The sequence below is a fragment of the Pelobates fuscus genome, chromosome 11 (genome assembly GCF_036172605.1).
Source record: "Pelobates fuscus isolate aPelFus1 chromosome 11, aPelFus1.pri, whole genome shotgun sequence".
NCBI lineage: Eukaryota > Metazoa > Chordata > Amphibia > Anura > Pelobatidae > Pelobates > Pelobates fuscus.
The window spans coordinates 28,126,127-28,136,515 of NC_086327.1; positions in this window are offsets into that span (position 1 = coordinate 28,126,127).

Below are 10,389 nucleotides of genomic sequence, written 5' to 3' on the forward strand. Positions count from 1 at the left end.
AAGGACCAGACCAACTTTACTGAAACCAGTAACTTTATTGAAACCTTGTTAGACCCACACAGTGTATGTATAAAGACCGTTTACCGGGTTTTATTGCTACAAAGCTCTCTTATACACAGGATACCCACACAAAATGTCAGTCTTAGAAAAGATAACTACTGGGATAAAAAGTAGCACTGGGGATTTGGGCCCAAGAGAGGGAATGCCTCTCCTTAAGATAGCCACTTGCGTGGTATATGGCTGTTTAATTAACATTAGTAACATAGTCCACAATAAATGGCGTGCCAAACATTAGCCCACAGAGCTCTAGACAGGCCTGACTGTATATTTGTGATTATTCCACCTGACACCAGTGAAACAAAATGTAAATAAAATACAACTTAACTTATAACAGCCTCCCAAGGTTACCTCGCAAGTGCTAACCAACCACAACAGATATGTATATATACAGAATTTAGGGATCTTGCTGGTGAAGCTATAAATAAAAAAAATAACATAGTGCAATAATGTCTGATACACAGAAAATGCAAATTCTCAGTTGCACTCACAGATAAAGATGATAACAGCGCCTCGATTGTAGTAGGGGGCTAAAATACCTCCTTCGAACTTCTCTCCGGACCGGTCTATTTGAAACACCAGCAGTGATAACCAGAGTATTCTTTGTAAAAGAGGATTTATTATACATACTAAAATAGTATACAAAAAAAATGTGTAAAATATGGTCGCCCTACGCGTTTCGCTCTCGCGTGAGAACTTCCTCACTGACCCATACAAGTAAAATCAGTAACAATGTAATGCAAAAACAAAATCCCATATTTACAGTGAGCAGGAGTGTGCATTTACATATATACTATGTGTTCATTGTGCGTATGTTCAGATTACAATCAGCTCTCTTGTTAAAACTTTTTCCATGTCGTGCTTGCTCCATCTTCATGCTTCTGCCTTCACAACATGTCAAATATATCCACAATGTTATTGATACTGCTTTCACTTCAAAGCCTTTACTTGCAAAGGTTTGCTGTCCATAAAGCCTTCAATAGCCCCTACGCTTCCTTATAATCAAGGCTGAAAAACCTGATAGTCAGCTTACCAAGACTGACTTATATGATGTTTCCAAAGCTCAGCTCTTTCTTGTCCCCTTAAAAGCTAGTCATTAGTTGGCTTCTACAGGTCACTCCCTAAGGTGTACCTTAAAATTGCCAAGTATAATCTATCATTTTGGATACACCCTTCACAAGCTTCAGCCACGGGAGCTGTCTATACTAGAGGTTTTATTTTTATATATTTCTACTAGCTATAGTCTGCATTCTGTGAATTTGTATTTACCGATTTTTTTCGAAGAAATTGATAAAAAAAAAAAAGGAACCACGTATTGAAAATTTGCATGGTCTGATGACATAACTCATGGCGAAAAAGTATACAGTATATTGTATATTACATTTATATATTTTTTTTTGTCAATCACTTTTTATTTGAGGCAATAGGAGTTTATAGTACAATAGTAGCGGAGCAACAGTATACACATAGATATTCAATCAAGTCATATAGGAAATATATCCTGAATAGTGGATAGATACACAAGCATACAATACTCTACTCCTGGTAATATCAGCCTCATTTTAAATGATAAACCGCAAGCTTGGCTCATGCGTCTAAGTATTAGAAGAATAAAATATTAACAGGCTTATGTGCAGGATTAAACTCAAAATACTTCAGTAGGTAAGTGTAGCTGTAAGTTCGGGTAAGGGTAGCTGATAACATTGAAAGTAGTGGTGGTGTGGTTAAAGCTACTACCTCTTAATGTTGCACACAGGGGCGGGCTGGGAAGGGGGGCAGGGAGGCAATTGCCCCCCAGGCCGCCCTCAACCAGGGCCGCCGCACCCAGCAAAAAAAGATAATATCCGAATCCCCTGCCTCTGGCTCTGGCCCTGCCTCTAGCAGCCAGTGGAGTGGGCCGGCCTCTCCTGATGATGTCAGGAGGAGGGGGCGTGACTTTCACTGCTCTTCTCACAGGACCGCTGGGGAGTCTGGGAAAAGAGCAGAGGAAGTCATGCCCCCTCCTCCTGACATCATCAGGAGAGGCCGACTTCACTGACTGCTGCTGGTTGCTGCTCCTGCTGGCTGCTGCCCACCCCTTCCTGGCCAAAGGTAAGACTCAGGGAGGGGGAAATACACTTTAGTTTTTTTTTATTCCCATCCTCAGCCCCTGTCCCCTTAGCCAGCCCCTGTCCCCCCTTAGTCAGCCCCTGTCCCCCCTTAGTCAGCCCCTGTCCCCCCTTAGTCAGCCATGTCCCCTTAGTCAGCCCCTGTCCCCTTCCTCAGCCCCTGTACCCTTAGTCAGCCCCTTTCACCCTTCCTCGGCCCTTGTCACCCCTCCTCAGCCCTGTCCCCTTAGTCAGCTCCTGTTCCCCCTCCTCAGATCTGTCCCCTTAGTCAGCCCCTGTTCCCCCTCCTCAGCCCTGTCCCCTTAGTCAGCCCCTGTTCCCCCTCCTCAGCCCTGTCCCCTACCTCAGCCCCTGTCCCCTACCTCAGCCCCTGTCCCCTTAGTCAGCCCCTATCCCCTTCCTCAGCCCCTGTCACCCTTCCTCAGCCCTTGTCCCCCCTCCTCAGCCCTGTCCTGTTAGTTAGCCCCTTTCACCCTTCCTCAGCCCTTGTCCCCCCACTACAGCCCTGTCCCCTTACTCAGCTCTTGTCTACTGGTTTTAAAAGTGTAAGGTTTGGGTGTATGTGTGTATGTATGTCTCTGTGTGTGTCTCAGTATGTCTGTGTGTGTGTGTGTGTGTGTGTGCGTCAGTATGTCTGTGTGTGTGTGCGCCAGTATGTCTGTCTGTGTGTGCAAGTATGTCTCTGTGTGTGTGTCAGTTTGTCTGTGTGTGAGTGGACCAGTATGTCTGTCTGTGTGTGTCCCAGTATGTCTGTCTGTGTGTGCAAGTATGTCTCTGTGTGTGTGTGCCCCAGTATGTCTAACTGTGTGTGTGCAAGTATGTCTCTGTGTGTTTGTGCCCCAGTATGTCTGTCTGTGTGTGCCCCAGTATGTCTGTGTGTGTGTGTGCGCCAGTATGTCAGTATGTCTGTAAGAGTGTGTCTTTCTGTGTGTGTCTGTGTGCCTGTCAGTGAGTGTGTGCGTGTGCCTGTCAGTGAGTGTGTGTTTTTTAGTTTGTGCCAAATCAGCAAGTGTGTGTGTGCCTGTCATCGAGTGTCTGTTAAGGTGACAGCCCCCCCCCCCTTTCAATCACATGGGAAAGGTGTTTTTACTCTACTCTTGGTGCAATGGGCCACTTGACTGGATTTGCCCCCCAGGTCTAAGGCTGCCAGCCCTCCCCTGGTTGCACACATGATAGTAATGAAAGTAACGACCACTGGGACAAGGCATTGCAGCCATAAAGAGCATTGCTATCTGAGTATAGGGACAATTCAATAAAAAAAAGTTATAAGGCAACATGTTGGAATACCAGTGTCTCCTCTCTCTGCCACCATGCTTGCTCAAATTTGCTGGGCATTCCTCTGCAGGTAGTAACCCGAACCACATGTCAGCAACTCTGTGTCCTTTCGGCTCCAGGGATGAATGGGAGCCTGTGCCCCATGGATCCCCTGGCCTGCGGTAGGATGATTATGGTCCTGCAGGTGCACCGGGTTACAGCTCAACCCCTGGGTGTATGGACGGCTAGCTGGGGACATCCCCGATTGGGTTCTAGGCCCAGGAGAGGGACGAGTGGTTGCGACAGCACTCCGGATCGGCCTTGCAGCAGGAGAGGTGAGTTCAAATGGTCTGCTATAAATGCGATGCCAGAACTTTTGGCAGCCTACATCAAATTTGGCAAGAAAATGTTCCATTCACTCCTGGCCCAGCGGGCCTGCATGGTCGTGGTGAGTATCTTGTTCGGTAGCCATTTTGGTAAGGCCACGGCTCTGAGGGCTTTAAGGAGAGCAGTGTTTTACAATCCCAGTGGCGACCGGGATAACCCACGCTGGTCCGGGGGGAAGGGGGTAACGGGGCTTCAAAGGCGAAAAAGTGGCTGGTGTGCGCCACCTCTGGAGATTGGCTACCTCTCACCCAAGCTTGCGTACCAGCCCAGCTAGGCCTCAAGCAGGAACCAGGCAGCTGAATTGCAGTATCGGAGCTTCATGGATATCCAGAGGAATCACTCGATGGGCTGCCACTTCCCCGTCGTGTATTGATAAGTTACAGGCTCAGATTGATCAAAAGTTTCGATATAATCAGCACTAATTAAAGTTTTAATTGAGGTGCTCCAGCTACACACGTCTGCCTCGGTCAGTGTTACATCATTTATATTTAAAGGAACACTATAGGGTCAGGAACACAAACATGTAAACCTGACCCTATAGTGCTAAACCCCCCATTTAGGTGGCTTGCCCCCCCCCCTCCCCTTAGCTGCCTTAAAAGTTAAAGGGACACTATAGTCACCTGAACAACTTTAGCTTAATGAAGCAGTTTTGGTGTATAGAACATGCCCCTGCAGCCTCACTGCTCAATCCTCTGCCATTTAGGAGTTAAATCCCTTTGTTTATGAACCCTAGTCACACCTCCCTGCATGTGACTTGCACAGCCTTCCATAAACACTTCCTGTAAAGAGAGCCCTATTTAGGCTTTCTTTATTGCAAGTTCTGTTTAATTAAGATTCTCTTATCCCCTGCTATGTTAATAGCTTGCTAGACCCTGCAAGAGCCCCCTGTATGTGATTAAAGTTCAATTTAGAGATTGAGATACAATTATTTAAGGTAAATACATCTGTTTGAAAGTGAAACCAGTTTTTTTTTTCATGCAGGCTCTGTCAATCATAGCCATGGGAGGTGTGGCTAGGGCTGCATAAACAGAAACAAAGTGATTTAACTCCTAAATGACAGTGAATTGAGCAGTGAAATTGCAGGGGAATGATCTATGCACTAAAACTGCTTTATTTAGCTAAAGTAATTTAGGTGACTATAGTGTTCCTTATTTCCAGCGCCCGCTGGTCTGCCGGCGCTGGCCCCGCCCCCTTGGTGACATCATCAAAATGTCCGATTTTTAGCCAATCCAATGCTTTTCCATAGAGAAAGCATTGGATTAGCTAAAATTGTCAAGGGGGCAGGGCCAAACACCGTTTTGGCCAATCAGCACCCCCTCATAGAAATGCATTAAATCAATGCATCTCTATGAGGAAAATTCAGCGTCTCCATGCAGAGCTTGGAGACGCTGAATGGCAGGGCTGCTTACTGTGAAGCCCTGAGCCAGAAACCACCTCCAGAGGAGTGTCCACTTGGAGGTGTCCCTAGGGGCAATGTAAACACTGCCTTTTATCTGAAAAGGCAGTGTTTGCATTAAAATGCCTGAAGGCAATGATTATACTCACCATTAAGCTGTAGTTGTTCTGGTGACTATGGTGTCCCTTTAAATTATGCAGTAGTCAGATATAAAAAGTGACAAAACTGAAAAAGCAAGTATTTACTTGTGTGGTTTTTCTGTGTCTTGATTTCTTCCCAAGACAGTTAGTTACCTAGAAAAAACTAGTAGGTAGCAGTCCTACTGGTCATGTCCGACCTACAGGGTTATTGACTAAAGGGAGAAATGTTGGGAATTCAAAGTGAATTTCAAATCAAAGGTAAAACAGTCAAACTGGAAAAACTCTTCAAGTCAGCTCCTCTTCCAGTTTGTCGACTTTGACCTTAATTTTGAAATGTACTTCGAATTACTGACAGTACTTTAGTACATAACCCTGCTAGTCTACTCTTACCAAAGAGGGGACCAATTGTTTCCCACTACAGTCAACACATGAACCAAACCACCTTCACATTTTTAGGCAGCAAGGACATTTGTGAGAGTTGTATCGCAGTGGCCTTAAAATTGGTTTTACTATTTTGTTTCTAATTTGTTTGTATTTATTATTTTTTTTTCTCTGCCTAAATTCCACCATTTTTACAAGAGATCAATTTTAAAGGAAACCGCCAAAAGTAGAGATAAAGAAAAACAAGAAGTGTTAGATTGATAAATCCGTTGTGATCCTGAAAAAAAATGGCGTACATTCAACAATTCTGGTTAGGGTGCAAAAGCAACAACTGAAAAAAAAAAGAAATAGATTTTTTAAGTTGTGCTGAAAAAAGTATAGAAAAAAATACTTTTGCTTTTTTGTATCCCTCAAAAAAGTTAGCATTTACAGACCCTTCCATCTAATCTTCCAAGGAGAGGGTGGTGCTATTGAAACAAAATCATGTTTGGGGCTCTTAACCTCTTTAAATCCTCAGGGTAACTCTCCTGCCCCCATAGCCTATGTCTATGACATATAAAGAACAAAATAAAACCGCTTTTCAATCAAAGTTTGAGCGGGCTTGTTGTTTGTTAAAACTTTTCTGTAATTTTCCGCAAACACAAATAATGCATAAGTCTTTCTTTAATTGCATAAATTGACCACATGGGATAGGGGAACAACACACCCAGACCAGTTTGCATAGAGAGACACTGGATCTTTGGTCGTCTTTTGTGCTGACGAATTTAACCAGGTGAGACAGATTATCTAACAAAGTGGTTCCCAAACCAGTCCTCATGGCCCACCAACAATCCGGAATTTCCCTTTTCCTTTCCAATGGAGATACTGACAAAACCTAGACTGTTGATCGGTCGGATTGGTTTGGGAACCACTGATCTAACAGAAGAACTAACTCTTAATAGATTAATGTTGTCCTTATTTTCCCTCAAGAGAACAATGTACCATAAGATATCTGATCGAGTGCATCAGTGTTTTTCTATCCCAAACATCAACTCATGCATACAGTTTTGCAGTTGCACACAGTCAAGTAATGGTTGGGGAATGGATCTTCTGCCAATCCCCTAAAATGACATGGATCATCTCATTAAATTTCACTTTCTATCTTTAATTCAGAAGATCAAATAAGATCCAATCAAAATAACAATTTTAATATAATAGGCAATGGAACCAACTCAATGTTACTTACCACTGATCATTTCAACGATATTCCATGTGTATTGACACTGGACTGTGTCCAGTATATTGAGCAGTTCCTCAACCATCTGTTTACCTTCATGTGGCCAGCAGCGCATCAAGTTCCTAGGAGAACAGCATAATTTCTTCTTCATATCTAATTGATATTTCTTTTAGACAGAGGATTAAAATCCGATATAAGATTGTAAAAAAACACGTTTGAATTGCGTTCTTCATTCTCTCATCTTGTCCTGGACTAAATTAAAAGAGTTGTATGTTTCAGACAGTACTGGTAGCAAATACTATTAAGACATATGATATTGCTTGAATTTGAACACTTTAAAACATATATAACCATATGTTTAAAGGAGGTCTGTTTTACCTGTCCCATTACCCCTAAAATGCACATCAGTAGGTGGGTGGGGGGCTAAAAAAACGAAGGAGCTAGATGCAGCATGGCTGAGTACCTCAATAGAAAGTCAGAATAACTCAGATCTAATGAGATTTAAGGGGACAATTTGTGAAATTCTCCTCACCTACTTAAGCAGGAACATTTTGTCTTTGACCCAGACTGAGTTCCTTAGGAAATACCTGGTGTTTGGTTCATACTTACCTGCGGCCTGCTAGCTGACACAAGGTAGGGGAAGCAGCCAATTCACCGCACATGTGCAGCCTTGATGTCCTGAGCACTACCCCCCCCCCCCCCCCACACCCTCTGGACTGGTGGGGGTTATCCCGTTCCACTATGGAACTGCCACTCTTCCACTGTGGTGGCTGACTACACCATGATGGTTACTGGAGGCCACACATCTGCTGTATTCGCAACGGCATACCAAACTTGTCCACCCGGCAAAATCGGACAGTGAACCGTGACAAGCAGGCACCTCGGGGCCCTTTTCCTCGCTGCTCCATTTGGGGACGCATAGATGGCTCTCTGTGCTCACTGGCTCTACCACAACATAACTGCATCCAGCTGAGGCTGCAGCTTCACCCCAGGCTCACATCTCAGGCCTCCATGGTGGGCATCGATTGACTGACGCCAAATGTTGTGGGGACTCGCCTAAATCACCACTGATATTATGCATGGCCCGACCACATAGCTCGTGGTTAATTTCTCCAATTTATGTTGTTTTTATTTTGTATTCTTTTTTTTTTTTTATTCTTTTTTTTTTCCTGTGCACAAGATAATACAGAGGTTCACGATGCCACGACAGCATTTGCAAACAGTGAGAACAATGTAGAGCATATATATGGCATGAGAAAGTGGCACAGTTTTTAAGTATATTAATACATAGGCTAATCCTGCTTGTTTAAATGAACGCCGGCCGGCCATGCTTGTAGGCCTCGGGTTGCGTAGCTGGGTGTTCTGCAGTCGGTGCCTGGTGTTTGGCACCAACGCGTAGCCCCTGTCAGCAGCTCTTTGTTGGTGGCCCATTAAACGGGTTTTGGAGTCGTTTTGTGGCTTTTTATCAGACAGATTTGGCGTTTGGAGCGGGAGCAGCTCTGTCCTGCGCCCGCTTGGCTCTGCGTCCAGGCCCTGCCCCCCTTTATTTTGTATTCTTGTGCCTCTCAGTTTACTTTTACATAATAGTCTGATTTATCTATGCAGGGTCCTCACCCTTAATAGCAAATGTCCTAGGCCACGCCAGCCTATCTAGCAGACCTTCCTTTTGATGCTGTAGACATATCTTAGTTTGTGCTAGGCATGTCTGTTTAATCATTACCTCACATTGGCATATATATTTACCTAATGTGTTTCTACAATCTTATCACATAGCTCTGACTGCTTTTCTCCTTTCTGTATGGTTTTACTCAAAGCCTCAATAAAAGAAAGAGTGACAAAAAAAGAAATATACATCAGTGTTGGATATTGACTCTAGCTGCCTGGACAGTTATCTTTTCAAAATCACCTGACTTTAGAGAATTGGTTCGTGCCATGGATCCTTGCCTTGTACAGGCTCTTCAGTGTTACCATTACATTTTGAAAAGTCAAAATAAACCTCCACACACAGACTTGTCCCCTATGGAATAAGATCTAATGAGATATATTAAGGGTCATTCCTAATTAATTCACTATCCTTATTGTTACAAAAAACTGTGCATCTATAGATAACATCTCATGTTTAATAACCTTGAGGAGCCTGTTTAGAGGCTGCTCAAGGTCAACACAGTCAATGTTTGACTCCTCTCTGCCATGAGACAAGCCAGCTTTGGCACATGTAATTTCGGGAATCAGTTTCTACAAAGACTGTTTCTAAATGAGTTTCTATATCATGAGAACCTCCAGGGGATCCTCTGTAAGAAACCTTTGTTCACCATAACTGGAAACCAATGAAGACTGGAAAATTGTTCTTTATTACAACAACCACCTGGTGTGTGCTTCCCTATCCAGTGGGTACGGGGCTAGCCTCCCCGAAGAACAAATGTAAATGTTTTCAAGAATCGTAGATCTGCAAAACGTCCTTTGTTCAATGGAATTAGGATAGTCACCCAGCAACTGCACCCATTATCTCCGCTCCAGCTCATATATTATACAAAATATAATCATTGTGTTATTTATTATTATTAGTTTTATATATTTGTATAATCTGTTCAATAAAATGCCCATAGATATGTTTTACACTTGGTCGTCCTTTTTCGGATTTAACAAACCCATTAGACTGGGTTCAAACAGTTAAACGTTTTACATGCCTTTCTTGTTTTGTTTGTTTGTTTGCTATAGAGACAGTAGTTTGTTACTATTTTTCTCATTTGTCTACTGAAGTCTAACACGTATTGTTATGTAGATTGTTAGAAACTCCTTTCTCTTTTTTTTCCTGTTTCATAGTTTCTTTTGAATACACCCATGGTTTAGGAAATCATTAAAAACATCACAAGGGATGTCTGGAGTCTGGCACTGGTTTATACATTTCTATTGCCTGCAATGTGTGTCCTTCAACTATGTAATTTACGTATGAAGTATATGTATGTATGTATGTATATCCTGTAAGTATATATTTGTGTATATTTGTAAGTGTGTATGTGGAAATGTGAACTGTGTATTATTTGAAAATAATGCCATCAATGGGCTTTTAAGACATATTAATAGCCTATAACAGGGGTAAGTAACCATGGCACACTAGATGTTGTGGACTACATCTCCCTTGATGCATTGCCAGCATCTGTAGTACCGAAGGCCTACCCCTGGCCAATGAGACTGAAGAAGAGGTAGCCATATATGTATTCCAGTGGCTGCCACAGGTCTGACTGATAATGATGAGAGATGTAGTCCAGTTGGAGTATACTGTCGCTACTGTCACAGTACCTCTGTACTATAAGGTAACAATGATGTTCAGGTGCTGTAAGTCTTTTTCTTTCTAGGTGATAGAAGTTTGCCTGCAGCTGCCTCCCTCACCCCCCTCTCCCCCTCTCCTCTTCTCCCCCTCCATCCCATTAGACTTGTGTTTGTTCAGCT